Source organism: Bos javanicus, chromosome 8 (genome assembly GCF_032452875.1).
Source record: "Bos javanicus breed banteng chromosome 8, ARS-OSU_banteng_1.0, whole genome shotgun sequence".
NCBI classification, from domain to species: domain Eukaryota; kingdom Metazoa; phylum Chordata; class Mammalia; order Artiodactyla; family Bovidae; genus Bos; species Bos javanicus.
In genome coordinates this window covers 90,837,369-90,856,245 of record NC_083875.1, presented here as the reverse complement: position 1 = coordinate 90,856,245, position 18,877 = coordinate 90,837,369, and the positions used below count along the sequence as shown (strand labels likewise).

The following is an 18,877-nucleotide window of genomic DNA, read 5'->3' as shown; positions in this document are numbered from 1 at the left end:
CACACCTCAGGGAGACTGGATGCTGATGTTGCGCTGGGGCACCTGACTGACAGTCCTAAGTAAGCAAACACTTCCTGGAGAAAGAGATGTCCAGGCACAGCTTATTAGTAGAAAACACCGAGACTAGAAAGCACCTTCCAGCTTAAAACTGCTCAGGAATGTCCATAACTGGTTATATATGACAACATAACAAGCCTCTGCTGCATCAACTTTTATTAGAAACTGCCCCCAGCTCTACTCAGTATGGATCAAATTTTCCACCCATTGTTCTGCTAGACAGGGTGCAGATGCATAGCTGTAGGACAACAAGCAGCCCAGAGACCCTCACATTGTGGGCCCTCAGCAAAATTTAACGAATCAATGTCTTTTGATATAGGCATAAAACTGCCTACCATGCACAGAATGAATATCATATGTGATAAAATAATCAGTACACCAAAAGCTGCATGAAAGTAAAAATTGTCAAATAAAATAGAAAAATCCAAATATGATGGAAATTCCTCTTGGGCTAAGCAAAGACCCACAGACAGAACTAAATAAAATAGCAGGATTTCAATACTATAAAAGAACACAGAGGAAATAATCAGCACAATTCCCAAAACAATAACACTGACTAAACCACCAGAAGACTGTAATAAGTACATTTAATATCCACCTTAAAAATCCATCTGTTAGGGGACTAAATGTTTGGATTCAACCCATCCCCCTAAAAAAACTTATTTGTTGCAACGCTAACCCTCACAGTAACTGTATTTGGAGATAAGCTTTTAAGGAAGTAATTAAGATTGAATGAGAAAACAGGTCAAAAAGCAACAGTTAGAACTGAACATGGAACAACAAATGGACTGGTTCAAAATTGGGAAAGGAGGTGTATATTGTCAAGGCTGTATATTGTCACCCTGTTTATTTAACTTATATGCAGAGTACAACATGAGAAATGCTGGGCTGGATGAAGAACCACAAGCTGGAATCAACATTGCCAGGAGAAATATCAATAACCTCAGAAACACAGATGGTTCCACCCTTAAGGCAGAAATTGAAGAGGAACTAAAGAGCCTCTTAATGAAGGAGAAAGAGCAAAGTGAAAATGCTGACTTAAAACTCAACATTCAAAAAATGAAGATCATGGCATCCAGTCCATCACTTCATGGCATACAGATGGCGAAACAATGGAAACAGTGACAGATTTTATTTTGGGGGGCTCCAAAATCACTGCAGATGGTGACTGCAGCCATGAAATTAAAAGATGCTTGCTCCCTGGAAGAAAAGTTATGACAAACCTAAACAGTGTATTAAAAAGCAGAGACATTACTTTGCCAGCAAAGGTCCATCTAGTCAAAGCTATGGTTTTTCCAGTAGTCATGTATGCATGTGAGAGCTGGACCATAAAGAAGGCTGAGCACTGAAGAATTGATGCTTTTGAACTGTGGTGTTGGGGAAGACTCTTGAGAGTCCCTGGGACTGCAAGGAGATCAAGCCAGTCAATCCTAAAGAAAGTAAGTCCTGAATATTCATTGGAAGGACTGATGCTGAAGCTGAAGCTCCAATGTTTTGGCCACCTGATGGGAAGAACAGACTCATTAGAAAAGACCTTGATGGTGGGAAAGATAGAAGGCAGGAGGAAAAGGGGAAGAGAGAGGACGAGATGACTGGATGGCATCACTGACTCAATGGACATGAGTTTAAGCAAGCTCCAGGAGATGGTAAAGGACAGGGAAGCCTGGCATGCTGTAGTCCATGGGGTCACAAAGAGTTGGACTGAATGACTGAATAACAACAACAGGATGGAATGAGGTCATAAGGGTGGAGTCCTGGCTCAAGAAGATTAGTGACCTAATAAGAAAAGACAAGACAGCTCTTGTTTCCTGCCTCCCCAACCACCACCAACCCCTAGGTTACAAAGAGGTCGTGTGAGCACACAGAGATGGCAGCCACCGACAAGCCAAGAGAAGAGGCCTCAGAATGAAACCTACTTTACTGGCACCTTGATCTTGGACTTCCTAAGCTTCCAGAACTGTAAGAAATAAACTTTTGTTGTTTAAGCCTCCCCCTCCACCAGTCTGTGGTATTTTATTATGGCAGGCCAAGGTGACTAATACACCATCCAATAATATTCTAAGTCCACTAAGGATGAAACAAAGTCCTAAAATTTGGGCAAAGACTAGAGAAAGTTGGCCAGATTTGATCTCTACTGCCCTTTGTAGGAACCATGACCAAAAATCGTGACACTGAGACTTCAGACAGATGTTAGGATATGAACTACTGCTCTTAAAGTGAAGTGAAGACACTGGATGCAGAAAACCTGGGCTCAAATCTTAACTTTAGCACTCACTTAGCGGTGTGACTCTGGGCATGTCAATTAACCTCATGCTTCATCTGTAGTAAGAGTTAATACCCACTACTCTGCCTTAGTCCCCCTATATGACCGTCCTGCAATGGGAGTCAAGAAGCACAGACTAGATCTTCAATAAATTTTAGTTCTTTCCACCCCTCTCAGCCATACTGAACTGCTTCCAAAAGTAAAACAGTGGTCTAAATACAACATACACTCAAATACTTATTGGTTCTTCTATTCACTGGCAAAAAAAAAAAAAAAAAACCCGTCAACAGATATGTAATGAATTCCTGCCAAAGGCTCAGTACTGTCCTAGAATATGTGGCAGATACAAAGACAATCTGAACCAGAGAGCCTGGAAGGGCACTGGCATGCAGAAACTGACAACCAGAAGGACAGGCACACTGAAACTGAGACCTAAACAGGACCAAGCGCCCTGGGCATTCAGAAGAGGGAAGAGGTTAATGTGCACTCTTCATGAACCAGAGGACATTTGAGCTAGATCTTTTAAGAATGTATAGGATATGAACAGACAGCGCTGAAGGAGATCATACAGATAAATAATTGATAAGGAAGGGCCTGGATTCTGAGTAGCGGCGAGTTAATGGAAAGGAGGTGGTGCGTGCCAAGGGCTGTTTCAAAGTGAGAAATGACCAGGATGTGTGTGTGTCTACACTAGGGTGGGGGATCAAGAGAAAGCAGAGGCAAAGAGAATGCACGAGGACTAGATAAGCACCTGCGTGTGCAGGCACTGGACGGGGGAGGGGTATGTCTTAAGATTCAGGAGAAAACAAAACAAATTCAGGAGATCACGGTCCAATGAAGACACAATACAACACAGAGTACTGTGGATGGACTGGTAACAAGTGTGATAAGCACAGAGAAAGAAATGTGCCCAGGGATGTGACTCCAAGATTGGGGAGGACCTAGAATAAGGACCTTAACTCCCATCAGAACAGACTGGAATCAGAACTGCCATTAGAACAAAGCAGGGCAACTTTGGAGAGAAGGAAAGTATACAGAATTGGCGAGTGAGCTGCAGGAAATATGGCAGCCAATTCCCTGAAGGGGGTCCTGGCCATAGGTTATGGGTGATCAGTTTGTTCTAAAGCCTAGAAAGGCTATTTCCCATCCTGGTCTATTGACTGTCTCCTCTCTCAGCATCCCCCTAAACAATCTTTTTTAGAGAACAACATCGATCCTAACACGTTAAACTCACAAGGGACTTCAATCCACTCTTCTCACCTTACAGATGAGGAAACTGAGTCTCAGAGCGAGCTACAGGGGTTCCTAGAGGCCGAGGAGGGGCTAAAAGTGAAGCTTCATTATTTGTTTTCAACCCCTCCCCCCATATCTCTTCTCTGGAACCCTCTCACCATCAAGATGCCCTTTGGCTAGGTACCCTCAAGCCTTCCCCATTACCCCAACTGAAAACTCTGAGGCCACTGCCCTCAACTCTGACACTCACTCTGTGCCATCAGCCAAGTCCCCTTTCCTCCTGTTGATTCCTCATCTCTAAACTACCATGCATGTTCTCTAAAGCCCCATCCAGTGCTGTAGCCCACACTAACAATGCTGTTACAAGGGTTTTTCTGCAACCTAATTTCCATGGTCCTTTGCCAAAGACCCATAGATGGCATTTTCTGATTATTTATGAGGCTAGTGGGGCTACTAGCCAAAGAAAGAGAACACTGCAACAGAATAGAGCCAACTCAGCAGTTTAGGGAGGTTAGCCCAGGTTTAACTCTGTAGGTTATTTCTAAGTGAAATGTCTAAAGCAAGTGATGGACCCCTCCCTCACTACTGTAGCCCAAGCTCCTTGAAGAGCACCTGGAATACAGCAGGGAAATAAATACAGGGGAAATATATGTTGAAACTAACCTGCTCGCCATTTGCACTTTCTTTAACTAATTATATCTAGATGTCCCACGATCTTAAATTTCTCCTTTTATCAAGGATTTATCCTAACAAAAATCATTTTATGGCTTCATCTTATAAATACTGCTGTACTGTACGCCAGATTTTTTTAATGCACTTATTTCTTTTTGGTTGCACTGGGTCTTTGTTGCTGCGTGAAGGCTCTCTCTAGCTGGAGTGAGCAGCGCCTACTGTCTAGTTGCGGTGCGTAGGCTTCTCATTGCAGGGGCTTCTCCTGTTGCAGAGAATGGGTTCTAGGCTCATGGGCTTCAGCAGTTGCAGCACAGGGTCTCATTAGTTGTGGCTCTCAGGCCCTAGAGCTCGCGAGGTTCAGGAGTTATGGCTCATTAGTTGCAGCTCACAGGCTCTAGAGCACAGGCTCAGTAGGTGTGGCCCATAGGCTTTAGTTGTCCGCAGCATATGAGATCTTCCTGGACCAGGGATCGAACCTGTGCCCCCTGCATTGGCAGGTGGATTCTTATCCACTGTACCACCAGGGAAGTTCCTGTACGTCAAATTTTTTTAAGAGCCTAGCTAGAACTATGATGCCTTCCTGATTTCATCTGACACAGTGCATGCTCACTCAGTCATGTCTGACTCTTTGCAACCCCGTGGACTCCAAACTGCCAGGCTCCTCTGCCCATGGGATTTCCTAGTCAAGAATACTGGTGTGGGTTGCCATTTCCTCCTCCATCTGTCACAGAGGTTAAGAATAATCAGACATTCCTGTTCCCGTGCACACCTTGCCATGTACCTGCTCTCAAGTGTTCAGACCTGTCTACTCAGGATGACCACTCACCTGTGCCCTCTCCACCTTCTATCTTTCCTTTAGACGGTTTTCCAATCTATACCCAGCACTAAACTTGCTTCCTCTGGTGCTCTCCCTCCTCTTCTCCTTCACCACCCACTCCAGGTGGCCAAGTAACCGGGAAGTGTTTATTTTTACCATCTGTGTCTAAGTGTGACCGTGAGCAGAACCAGCCCTGTGTTTAAGCCTAGGGGCTCCCACCTCCTGTCCCCCACCCCCCTCATGGTTCCCTCTGCCAACCAGGGGAAGGTTCTTAAAGATCCTGACCCCTCCCCTGCCCTCCCGTCCCCTACAGCTCCATCCCAAACCATCTCCCCACACTATCCCAGTCTCCCTGAAATTCCCTTGGGATCATTATTCAAGTACCCTCCACAGAAAGTGCTTTTACAAAATGAAAGTCCCCATACTTAGGGGTTCCCGCTCCGGCCTGCTTCTCATCTGAGGACAATCTCCTCTTCAGCAACACTCACCACTTCAGCAACAACAGCTCTCAAGTCGCAGGGCCCAGGATCCCACGTATTTACCTTTTCCTTCAGACTCAGAATTACTCTGTACTAGTCTATCCATCGCCTCAGGGGGTCCCCTATCCAAGTATGAGCTCCTGTGGCTTGGAACTATATTTTATTTGTATCTTGAGCACATAGCTGATTCTTGGCATTTGATCGCAAGAAAGTAGGGATGTCAGGAAGAACCTCGCTCCAGCCCCATCCTCTCCCCTCAACACCACATACATTTCTAGTTGTCTCCTGGCCACCTCCATCTAGCTGTCCATTATGGGTACCTCAGAAACCTCCCAAAGTAAATGAATTATTCATTCCCAAACCTCCAATTTCTGATGATTTCAGCCACATGAACTCGGCTGAAAGCAGAAACCTCAGTGTGCTCTTCAATCCCATGGAACTACTCGTCAAGACCTGCTTCACATTTTACCTCTGTATCTCTTCTCTCCGCTCCCATCCTCATTGCCTGTGCCCATGGTGAGCCCTAGTCTCCCAAAATGACCTCCCAAACTTCCGGCCCCTCAAGGAATCTTCCTAAAACACAGTGATGATGCCACAGTCCTGTATGTAGACCTCTGATCATAAAGTCCAAACTGCTCACAAGGCATCCAAGGCTTTTCCAGATCTGGCCCTGATTACAGTACCCGCTCCCCACCCACATCCCACAACACCCTTTCCCTGTATGTTTCAACCCAGCCAGACCAAACTCACCTTCATGCCCTTGAACTTGTTGTGTTCTCATGCCTCTGGACATGGGGCTTCCTCTGGCTGGAATACTTTACCCCAAAGGCCACCCAGGGCTTATCTTCATCCCTCAACGTCCAACTCTCACGAAATTTTTGTGAAGCCTTCCTTAACTAACATCCAGGCTATTATGTTGATTTTATTTATAATAGCTTCCTCCTAAAATGAGTTTGAGGCAGCTTAACAACTATGTACACACTGCAACTAGGTTGCGTTTTTTGTTTTTTGTTTTAAGAGAGAGACTATCAGGGCAAAGACAAGACAAAGGTAAAAAAAGAAATTAAGAGTTGGTGTTGCATTCAAAACCTCTATGATAACATCTCATCTTGTTAAATCTTGTTCAAGAGGCAGTTAGCCCTGAGTGTTCTATCCAGAGCTCATTGCCAGCTGTGGATAACTGCACTTCCCTTATTTTCTGTAATTTGCTCATTGTGTCCGTCTCCTTCACTAGGCTGGGAAATCCCTAAGGGAAATGCATAATTTCTGACTTATCTCTGGATCCCCAGCATGAAGTATATGACTCAGCATAGGACTGGTGCTCGGGAGACAAGAGTTAAACAAATGTCACCATGGACGGGGGAAAGGTCCTAGTGCTTGTTGAGCTCCCTATCTGGCACTTGAAAAACCATCATTTAATCCTTGCAAAAAACTACATGGCTGAGAAATGGCAGACCTAGAACTCAAACATCCCATTATCTGTCTCTCCAAAGCACCTGCTCTTTTTACTAGGCACAGGGCTCCTACCTTCACCAATCTATGCGCCCAAACACCCTGTCCTTCAAGACTGGTTTTCAAACAACCCTTCTCCAAGAAGCTTTTCCTGCTCACTCAGGAGAAAAGTCAGCCTGAGTCGAGCCCCGACCTTCCACAACACTCAAGGAAGATGCAGTCACAAGCTGGGAGAAGAGGGGTACCTTCTGGGTACTCCAGCACTAGGGGGCTGGGTGGGTATTCTGCACATGGTGTTCTGGAGGCCTCAGTGCCCCTTCTACCCCCTGCCCCAGGGTACAGCACCTGGGCCTTCCTGCCTTTCTTTTTTCTTCAGGGTCCGGAATCTTTCCAGTTCTCCTCATTCCAAACTGAACCCCCAAATAATCTCCTCAGGCCCATTACTTATCCAACCAAGGGAGCTGTATCCAAACACACTCCTTCATTACATCAATTAGGTCTTTGTATTTTAAGCATCTTACCAATCTTTAGGGTTGGTGAGCATCCCAATCTCCTCAAACATATTAAAAGAATTTAAAGAATCATGAGAAGGGACCATGGTGCTTTAGGAGGCCCTGTCATCCGGCTCTCAACCCAGCTGATTACTTTTGGGGTGGCCTGGGAGTAAGAAGAGACAATCCATTGATCTTGCCCCTGGATCCTTCCCCCACCCCCCCCACTTCCCTCCTTCCAGATAGGATGTCTGGTCTCTAAGGGCAGGATGAAATCTTGGTCCAGAAAACTGCTGGGTGGTCACAGGTCCCTCTCTCCACCCAGGGCTTTAGAATCCTCCATTTCCTCCTAGTCCACCCCTTGTCTCTCTGGCCCCAAACTCCTAGAGCAGTCCTCAGTCCTAACTCTGGAACTATGTTTTTTAATTAATACTCGACAATTTCCTTGGTAACACAACTGACTTATCTGACGCTGAAATGCACACCCCTGGCCCTGATATTATTTTACCTCCCGGTTTTAAATGTGTAATAAATATATCCCACAACTGCTCTAACATTGCAGGGACATCTGTAATCTTAAATGTGACCATGCCTAAGAAACACCCAATTTCCTTAATCAGAATAGGGAGGCTAAATTCTTTTCTATTTCCTACTCCTAAATAAAGATTACTAGTGCAATTTACAGTAGCTACATGACAGCGCCAGCATGATGATTTAATTAGATAACTCATGCCAACTGTTTGGTACCCAGGCCTGGTATGTAGAAAGTGCTCAATATGTATGATCATTTGCGTACCTCATCTCTCACAATAGCACCTGCGGGTAGGCATTACACCACGCACTCTCAGCCACCATCCCTCTCCCCCATCCCACCCTCATTTACAGGAGCTGCAGCCAGGGCTCGGAGTAAAGGCGCTTTCCCAAGGTCAGGCGGGCACCTCTGTGATGCTCGGCGCTCTGCCCCAGAATGAGGGACCCCTCCCCTCACAGCTCTGTAAGGGACACAAGGGGTCTTAAAGAAGACAAGTATGCAAAAGCGCGAGCACAGTGCCCGGCATACTGTGGGGACACTGAGATGGAGAGACGCCGGCACTGAGGGTCATCAGGTTTCTCCCCCACCCCCTCAAGCCGCTCCTCTGCCCTCGGAGTCCAGAGTCCCCAGACCCCGGGTACGTCGCTGAATCTCCCCGAGGTCCGCGCCCTGGGGCTTTGTACGCCGCAGGCCGGCCCCACTCACCGACTCCCATTGCGGCGCGCGGAGGTGGCCGTCGGGCCTGCGGGGCAGGGGTCGTGGCGCCTGGGCCGGAAGGGCGCCCTACCGGCCCCGCAGCCCCCGCACGCCTGGCCCGCGCCCCCGCCCCGCTGCGACCCGCCCGCCTGGGGAGCCTCCTACCTGCAGCGGCGGCGCAGCGGCAGCGGCGATCGGGGGAGGGGCCGGCGAGATGCGAGCGCGGGCGGCCTTGACTCCTCTCGCAGGCTGGGCGGCCGGGAGGGCCGCGGGCTCCGGAGCGCCGGGCGGCGGCGGCGCGCCCCCGGCCGGCCAGGCCCCGCCGCGCGCGCAGCGGCCACAAAGCCCGGGAGCCGCCGCCCCCTCGCGGGCCGCCCGCCGCCTGCGGGTCCGCAGGCGCCGAGGAGGGCGGGAGCGCGGCCCCGCGCAGTCCCCACCTCCCCGAGACGCGGTCGCTGACCTCCCCCGAGGTTTGAGGCGGGGTGCAGGGGGTCTCCCGCCTATCCACCCCTCTCCCTCCTGCCCGACATCCTTGTGCTGATTGAGTTCCGTCTTCCCACCTTGGCGGACGAGCTCCTGAAGGGCCTGAAAAACTGTTTCATTTCCATGAACAATAAAAGAATGCATTTGTCGCCAGGGACTTGGCGGCCATGGGCAGGAATCGGCTCAGTCCATGCCCCCCGTCTGACAAAGGCCCCCCTTTTCTTTCGGAACACCCTGCTACTTAAGTAGCCAACCCTCCTTTGCTGGGTTCATCACGGAGTTTTGCTTTATTTTTTAATTTGCGGGATGTGTCTCCCCCTAGGCTGTGCGCTCCCGGGGCAGAGACTGTTCCCTCTGCAGCCCAAACCTGGTTCAGACGCTGTGTGCTGAGTAAGTGGGAATTTTTGCACGAACAAATGAAGAATGCACAACAAATGCAGCTGTAGGACAAGGCACCTTTTATCGTGCCCCCGCAAGGATTCCAAGCTCGGAAGGGTGGAGAGGATTGAACTTTCTCTTGTTCTTATTACACGAGTGAAATACACATAACATAAAAATAACTTTAAAGTCAACAATACAGTGGCATTTATGACAATGCAGTGTAAAGCAACCACACCATCTCTATCTAGTTCTGAAACAGATTCATCACTCCAAAAGGGAACCCCCTCCCCACACATTAAGCAGTCACTCCCTATCCGTTGGTATCCTCAACTCAGAGTACCCACTAATTTATTTTTTCTCTCTGAATTTGGCTATTCTGGACATTCCGTATAAATGGAATCATACAACAGGTAGTCTTTTGTGCCTGGCTTCTTTCACTTAGCACGAGGTTTTCAAGGTTCACCCTCCTTGTAGCGTGTGTCCTACTCCTTTCTATGACTAAATAATATTCCATTGTATGTATACCACAATGTGCTTATACATATATCTGTTGAGGGATGTTTGTGTTATTTCCACCCTCTGTGAATACTGCTGCTCTGAACGTGCCTATATCAATGTATTTGTCTATGTTTTCAGTTCTTTGGAGTATATACCTAGGAGTAGGATTGCTGGGTCATATGGTAATTCTGTTTAACTCTATGCTGCTGCTGCTAAGTCGCTTCAGTCGTGTCCAACCCTGTGCGACCCCATAGACAGCAGCCCACCAGGCTCCCCCGTCTCTGGGAGTCTCTATGAGGAACTGCCAAAAAAATTTCCCATAGTGGCTAAATGAATGATTTTATGTTCCCACCAGCAATATATGCAATGTATGAGGGTTCCAAATTTGCCATTACCTCACCAACACTTGCTATTTTTTTTTTTTTTAATTCCTTGGATATATGTGAGGCTATCCCCACCCTCCTAGCTCCCATGACCCACAGAGTCACCTTGCTCAGAAAGTGAGAGGCTGAGCCAGGTCTTTTGACTGCAAAGAAACACCCAAACACTTCTAGTGGTCAGAAGCACTAATAAAAATAAAGACCCTTCCTATACTATAGAGGTATACTCCCTGTTCATTATTTTAACAATAATCTTTCAGGTGTCCAAGTAGATCTGAAATTGTCCAGAGAACTTAGAAACTAAGACCACCCCTAGGGAGATGCTATCTGGAAACAAACTGTGTGACATCTGCCTCACTGGAACTCAAGGCAGTACAGTATAGTTCAGATACTGATATCTCAGAACTTCTGAAGTATGTTGATAGCTAATGACAATAATGTACCGAGATTTTTTAAATTGAGACTTCCCTGGAAAATTTTGTCATTGCTGAGTCACTAAGTTGTGTCCGATTCTTTCAGACCCCATGGGTTGCAGCACCCATGGCCAGGCTTCCCTGTCCCTCACTATCTCCCACAGTTTGCTCAAACTCATGTCTATCGAATCAGTGATGCCATCCAGCCATCTCATCCTCTGTTGCCTCTTCTCTTCATACCCTCAATCTTTCCCAGCATCAGGGTCTTTTCCAATGAGTTGGTTCTTTGCATCAGGTGGCCAAAGTATGGGAGCTTCAGCTTCAGCATCAGTCCTTCCAATGAATATTCTGGGTTGATTTCCTTTAGGATTGACTGTTTTGCTCTCCTTGTTGTCCAAGGGACTTTCAAGAGTCTTCTCCAGTACCACAATTCGAAAGCATTAATTCTTCAGTGCTCAGCCTTCAGTGCCATAAAGGTCCAATTCTCACATCTGTACATGACTCCAGGAAAAACCATAGCTTTGACTAAATGGACCTTTGTCGGTAAAGTGATGTCTCTGGTTTCTAATACGTTGTCTAGGTTTGTCATAGCTTTTCTTCCAAGCAGCAAGCATCTTTTAATTTCATGGCTGCACTCATCATCCGCAGTGATTTTGGAGTCCAAGAAAATAAAGTCTGCCACTGTTTCCACTTTTTCCCCGTCTATTGGCTATGAAGTGATGGGACTGGATGCCATGATCTTCATTTTTTAATGTTGAGTTTTAAGCCATTCTCCTCTTTCACCTTCATCAAGAGGCTCTTTAGTTCCTCTTCACTTTCTGCCATTAGGGTGGTATCATCTGCATATCTGAGGTTGTTGATATTTCTCCTGGAAATCTGGATTTCAACTTGTGATTCATCCAACCAGGCATGTCACCTGATATACTCTGCATATAAGTTAAATAAGCAGGATGACAATATACAGCCTTGATGTACTCCTTGCCCAATTTTGAACCAGTCTGTTGTCCCATGTCCAGTTCTAACTGTATGCTTCTTGACCTGTATACATGTTTCTCAGGAGGCAGACAGGTAAGGTGAACTGATGTTCTCATCTCTTGAAGAATTTTCCACAGTTTGTTGTGAACCACACAGTCGAAAGCTTTCCTGTAGTCAATGAAGCAGAAGTAGATTTTTTTCTGGAATTCTCTACCTTTTTCTATGATCCAACTGATGTTGGATCTCTAGTTCCTCTGTCTTTTCTAAATCCAGCTTGTATATCTGGAAGTTCTTGGTTTGAACATTCTTTAGCCTTGTCTTTCTTTGGGATTGGAATGAAAACTGACCTTTTCCAGTCCTGTGGCCACTGCTGAGTTTTCCAAATTTGTTGGCATATTGAGTGGAGCACTCTAACAGCATCATCTTTTAGGATTTGAAATAGTTCAGCTGGAATTCCATCACCTGCACTAGTTTTCTTTGTAGTAATGCCTCTTAAAGCCCACTTGACTTCACATTCCAGGATGTCTGGCTTTACTTGAGTGACCACACCATCGTGGTTATCCAGGTTATTAAGACCTTTTTTGGTCTAGTTTTGTGTATCCTTGCCACCTCTTCTTAATCTGTTCTGCTGCAGAGTACATCATGTGAAATGCCTGGCTGGATGAATCACAAGTTGAAATCCAGATTGCCAGGAGAAATATCAACAACCTCAGATATGCAGATGATACCACTTTAATGGTAGAAAGTGAAGAGGAACTAAAGAGCCTCTTGATGAAGGTGAAAGAGGAGACTGGCTTAAAACTCAACATTAAAAAAACAAAGATCATGGCATCCAGTCCCATCACTTCATAGCCAATAGATGGGGAAAAAGTGGAAACAGTGGCAGACTTTATTTTCTTGGACTCCAAAATCACTGCGGATGATGAGTGCAGCCATGAAATTAAAAGATGCTTGCTGCTTGGAAGAAAAGCTATGACAAACCTAGACAACGTATTAGAAACCAGAGACATCACTCTACTGACAAAGGTCCATTTAGTCAAAGCGCATATTCAAAAGCAGAGACATTACTTTGCCAACAAAGGTTCGTCTAGTCAAGGCTATGGTTTTTCCTGTGGTCATGTATGGATGTGAGAGTTGGACTGAAGAAGGCTGAGCGCCGAAGAATTGATGCTTTTGAACTGTGGTATTGGAGAAGACTCTTGAGAGTCCCTTGGACTGCAAGGAGATCCAACCAGTCCATTCTGAAGGAGATCAGCCCTGGGATTTCTTTGGAAGGAATGATGCTAAAGCTGAAACTCCAGTACTTTGGCCACCTCATGCGAAGAGTTGACTCATTGGAAAAGACTCTGATGCTGGAAGGGATTGGGGGCAGGAGGAGAAGGGGACGACAGAGGATGAGATGGCTGTATGGCATCACTGACTCGATGGACGTGAGTCTGAGTGAACTCCGGGAGTTGGTGATGGACAGGGAGGCCTGGCGTGCTGCGATTCATGGGGTGGCAAAGAGTCGGACACGACTGAGTGACTAATCTGATCTCATCTGATGGTTTTTCCTGGAGTCATGTACAGATGTGAGAATTGGACCTTTATGGCACTGAAGGCTGAGCACTGAAGAATTAATGCTTTCGAATTGTGGTACTGGAGAAGACTCTTGAGAGTCCCTTGGACAACAAGGAGAGCAAAACAGTCAATCCTAAAGGAAATCAACCCAGAATATTCATTGGAAGGACTGATGCTGAAGCTGAAGCTCCCATACTTTGGCCACCTGATGCAAAGAACCAACTCATTGGAAAAGACCCTGATGCTGGGAAAGATTGAGGGTATGAACAGAAGAGGCAACAGAGGATGAGATGGCTGGATGGCATCACTGATTCGATAGAAATGAGTTTGAGCAAACTGTGGGAGATAGTGAAGGACAGGAAAGCCTGCTGTGCTGCAGTCTATGGGGTCATGAATAGTTGGACATGACTGAGCACCTGAACAACAACAATAGATTGGAGGGGCCAGCAGCTTTAGAATTTTTAAAAATGTGGTTCTAGGAATCAAGAGAAATACTATTTGCACATATGGAAAAGGAGGAATGAAAAAGAGTTTACTGAAGCACTACTGTAAAAAAAAGGGAAAACTTAACATCTATTGATACAAAAATGATTAAGCTATGGAATAGCCACAGTGTAGAAAATAATATTTCACTGACTTCAGGACATCATGAATGATAAACACCATTATTTTATGTATCACTAAAAAAGAAAAAAGTGGTCCTAATTAAACTATGACAAAAAAGTTTTCTTAACACTTATAATTTTTATTTTATATTTATTCAAAAAGCCACATGAAACTTAAGACATGAATTTTTAATTCCATGTCATCCTCATGCATACATTAAAATAAGAGTATTCATCAAATAAATTGATTAAAACATATATAAATCTTCTTCTTGGAGTCAGAACCTTCTGAGTCATATGTAGACTCAGAATCATTAATATTCCAGGCTGCTAACATCCATTCTGCAAGTTTTGAAGCATATCCAGCAGGCAATGACAATTACATCACTACTACTGCCTAGATGATGGCAAGTGTAAGATGCATACCAATTTTAGAGATAATAACATGTGAATGAAAGAGTATGCCTTAGAATAAGGAAAAAAGGGTATTATGCAGCAGCTAAAGGACCCAAGGAAATTTCATACAGGCCACCTCAGAAAGTATTAATTCATTCATACTGCTAAGGAAAATTAGCAAGCTGCCAAAAATATATAGTGTGAGTTTATTTTCAGAAAAGCAAAACCAACCTCTATATTTCTGCAGCAGGCACTGAAACCTTGCTTAGCCCAAAGATATTCACCCCTCACTTTTACTATGTCGTTCTATACTTTGTTGTTGTTCAATCACTAAGTCGTGTCCGATTCTTTGCACCCCTTGGACTGTAGCACATCAGGCTTTCCTGTCCTTCACTATCTCCCAGAGTTTGCTCAAACTTAAATCCACTGAGTTGGTGATGCTGTCCAAGCATCTCATCTTCTGTCATCCCCTTCTCCTCCTGCCCTCAATCCTTCCCAGCATCAGGGTCTTTTCCAGTGAGTTGGCTCTTTGCATCAGGTGGCCAAAGTGTTGGAGCTTCAGCATCAGTCCTTCCAATGAATATTCAGGGTTGATTTCCTTTAGGATTGACTGGTTTGATCTCCTTGCTGTCCAAAGGACTCTCAGGAGTCTATATTCTAGATGCTTAAAAAGTAAATTATTAATATTTCCCTTGTCTTACTTTTTTTTCTTTTTTAGCCACTCAGCATTCAGGGACCTTAGTTTCCCCACTAGGGATGGAACCCCATGCTCCCTACAGTGGAAGGATGGAGTCTTAACCACTTGACCACCAGACTCCCTTGTTGATAGAGGGGTCATGTGATACAGTCTGGCCAATGAGTTGTAGGCAGATGTTCCAGTCGGCTTCCTTTCCTGAATTAAAATATAAAACTTCACAAGATAGCTTTTGTCCTTTCCTGTCCAATAAATGGACTCAGTTTTAGAGAAGCAGCAATCACCTTGTGACCATGAGGATAAATGTGTAGATGGTGAAACCAAGACAGAAAGAGTCTGCTGGCTCTACACTACCTGCCCTTGGGTTTCCTTTCAAATGAGACTAAAAAACTGCTTTCTTTTGCTGGTTATTCAGTTGGCAGAATAAAGTTCTAACTGCTAAAAATCAGTGTAGAGATAGATTTTTAAGTATCAGAGCAAAATGCACGCTAAATTGATGAGTGGAGGTGGAAACAGAATTGGGAAGGGGACTTTCCCTTCATTTTCAGTTTTTGAATTTTTTACAACAAAAAGGTATTCACATATTCCCCGTTTAGCTAAAAAAATTACTTCTGTAAGATTTATGTCAGAAATGAAAGAGACTCTGACAAGAGACTCTTAAAATGGGGCAGCATCTCAGGCTGAGGTAAATGACTAAACCAAAGAAAGTTTTTCCACTGAGCTATCAGTTTACTCTTCATTCAAAAAAGTTAATCTGGCTTGATTTATTTGTTCTTAGAGAATGCAGACTGCTTCATAGTGAGTACCAGTTCCTTTTCTAAAGGCTCACAAACCACTTTTTTTTTTTTTTAGGCAGTACCGCTTGGCTTGTGGGATCTTAGTTCCCCCATAAGGAATCAAACCTACAGCCTCATCAGTGAAAGCGTGGCGTCCTAACAACTGCATAGCCAGGAAATTCTCCTCACAAACTACCTTTGATACGATCCATCCTGGGTTTGTGTTGGTGCTCAGTAAAATTCAAGATTATTAGAGTCCATTTTTCAAGATCTACTTTTTTCTCCTTTCTAAACTCAGAATATTTTCCAATCTCTAACTTCCTGTTACTTCTCAGGTTCTCTGATATTTTCCAAAGATTACCAGCATAACAACTGCATACAAAAGATCCTGGCACACAAAAAAACACATGATGATGATACTTAATGCTTCTAACATTGATGATAGTAATAGCACTTACCACTTATTGGGCATTTCTGACAAACATTGTGCCAAGTACTTTACACACACTGTCTGATGTCATCTTCACAAAAGTCCTGTGAAGCCCACAACTATTACCAGGTCCACTTTACAGAGGCAGACACTGAAGCTCGGGCAGGTAACTTACCCAAAGCCACATAGGCATGCGGTGTCAGAACACTGGGACCTCCAAAGCATCAGCTCTTGAACACCGAGCTTAATTGAAAAAAAGGTAAAATCAGTAAAAATGTAAACTCACCAACAGATTGTCTTTGTGTACTCTGCAAACACCCACTAACCTGGCCCATTTCCTCTCTCCCGGCGGAGCCAGAGCTGACAGCCATCCAGATCCTTTCCGTATTTTCCTTATCACCTCAGTCTAAGCTCCTCAGGCTCCGCCCCTCCCCGGACCATGGCACCTTCTGCGCAAGCGCACTGTGGCCCGGAACTTGCCCATTGCTCCGCGCGTCCCCGAGGGCTGCGGGCCCGAGCAGAAGGAGCGCGCCGAGCGGGGCCGCGCCCAGAGGTGGGCGGGGCCTCCATGTGACTGGCGGAGACACGCGAGCCCAGGACTCGCTGAATGAATGGCGGGGATTAGAAGGATTCTACTCGCTCGGGAGTTGCCACAAGAAGTTTCTATTGCACAAGTATTTCATCCACCCATCTATTTATTCCAGAAATGTATGTTAGTGGCTACTGAGTGCGGCTATCTACTTAGCACGAAGAATGTGCCCACAGGGCTCCCCAGCTTGAATACATACTTGAGAACGTGCGGGAGCGGGATTCCTTGAGCCTCACCCCACAACCCCCAACACAGAATTCCTGTATTGCAGGAGGAAAAGCAGGCCCACGTCAAGGGTTCAGATCTGCACCTACCTGGGAAATAGATCCCGCTTGTCTCTAGGCTTGTCATTCCATGTTCTTCTCTTCTCCCCGTCACTTGTACTTATCCCACCCGCCCTTACGTCAGGGTCCTGTGAATTCTGCTTTCTAGAAGTTTACACTGTAGCGGGGTTAGAACACTGCAGCATGATACAGCTAAGGATGGGTCTGTAGAAGGCAGACGATTAACCCTCGTGCTGGTTAATCCTCACTGTGGTCCAAAGGAGCTAGATAATGATAGAACCAGTGTTCAAAATACTTGAGAAGTGTGAGCCCTCCCTCAGGGAGCTTACGATGTTTCAAGAAAGAGAGGGGCAGAGAGTGGAATAAAAGAAATAAAGAGGTGGAAACAGGAGGCTGTGCTATTTACTAGGAGGAAACGAAATAAATAATGAATATAATTTTGTTTGCTTGCTTATTTGTATTTTTGTGATAACTATTTTATTGCATTCCTATTTTCTCCAAAGTTGAGTCATTTCTTGAAACTGGAACAAACTGTGTTATTTTTGCATAAGTTCTTCTTTCCTCAAGGTCTGTCTCATGTCATTCCTCTGCCCTCCCTCTCAGATTTTCCTTTCCCTGCCTTCCACCTTCCTCTAATAATTGTTCAACAAATGCTAAATTTTAGAAATGGTTTCTGCTCTCAGTGTTCAGCTTCTAAAGCATCTTCTTTTATTTCTGGAGTCTACAGTCTTTAATTCACGAAAAAACAGTCAGCCCTTCTCCTCCTTTTTCACTTTTTGGTTAATTATTATTAATTATTTTGTAACTTCCCAGTTCCAAAAAGCTTTTCTCCTAATTTCATCTTACAAGCAAGTGATCTAGTACACTCCTTGACACTGCCATCACCTCCAAACTGCTATATCCCATATATATCAGTAAGTCTTGTCAGTTTCACATCCCTAAAATTTCTCAAACTTTTCTTTGTGTCACCATGTCTGTCCATGACCTTAGTTTAAGCATTCATCTGAATCTCTGGTATAACCACATCCATTGCATTTTTCCCTTCCTGTTAATCCATTCTCCCCAGAGTAATTTTCTTGAGAAACAAAATCTAATCTGTCATTGGATGCCTAATACCTATCAATGGCTTACCTTTGCTTTAAGGATAAAAACCAAAATCCTTGGAGGACTTACAATGCCCTGCCAAAATCTGCACTCCCTTTGATTCTATTCTCTCCTTTGTCTATTTCACCCACTGCCTTCTTTCAGTTCTTTGAATGTGCTCTCACCTCAGGGGACTTTGCACATGCTATTCTCTCTGCTTAGAATGTTCTTTTCCTTACTTACAACATTACTTATTAGTCACATTTTTTCCAATATTACTGAGGAAAAATTGACAATATAGTTGTATATACTTAAAGGGTAAAATGAGATTTGATCTATTTATCAAATGATTAGAATAATTACCAAGGTGAAGATAATTAATACATTTATCACCTCACACAACTCTTTTTTTTCAGGTAAGAATGCTTGTGATGTACTGTCTCATTATTTTCAAGTATATAATACCATATTATTAACTATAGTCAACATGCTTCCACATTCACACCAACCGTTGTTATCTCTTGTCTTTTTTATTATAGCCATTTAACCTGTGTGAGGTGATATCTCACTGTGATTTTGATTTTTATTTTCCCGATGCTTAGTGGTGTTGAGCATCTTTTCACTTTGACCATTAGAAT

The 18,877-nt window shown here is 44.8% G+C and overlaps 1 protein-coding gene across 3 annotated transcripts in view; it reads right to left on the bottom strand.

The window, feature by feature from the left end:
• The window catches only part of MSANTD3 (Myb/SANT DNA binding domain containing 3), a 37,880-nt gene extending 21,163 nt beyond the window's left edge, over positions 1 to 16,717 (bottom strand). The window contains exons 1-2 of one of the 3 annotated variants that reach the window (XM_061426342.1): positions 16,610 to 16,717; positions 16,459 to 16,526 (exon numbers count right to left, since the gene is read on the bottom strand). The gene's annotated coding sequence lies outside the window, so the exon portion shown is untranslated. Of the gene's footprint in view, positions 1 to 8,701; positions 8,801 to 8,857; positions 9,004 to 16,458; positions 16,527 to 16,609 lie in introns of those variants that run through there. The other 2 variants (XM_061426343.1, XM_061426344.1) reach the window with 2 other exon arrangements.
• Positions 16,718 to 18,877: the final 2,160 nt, after the last annotated feature.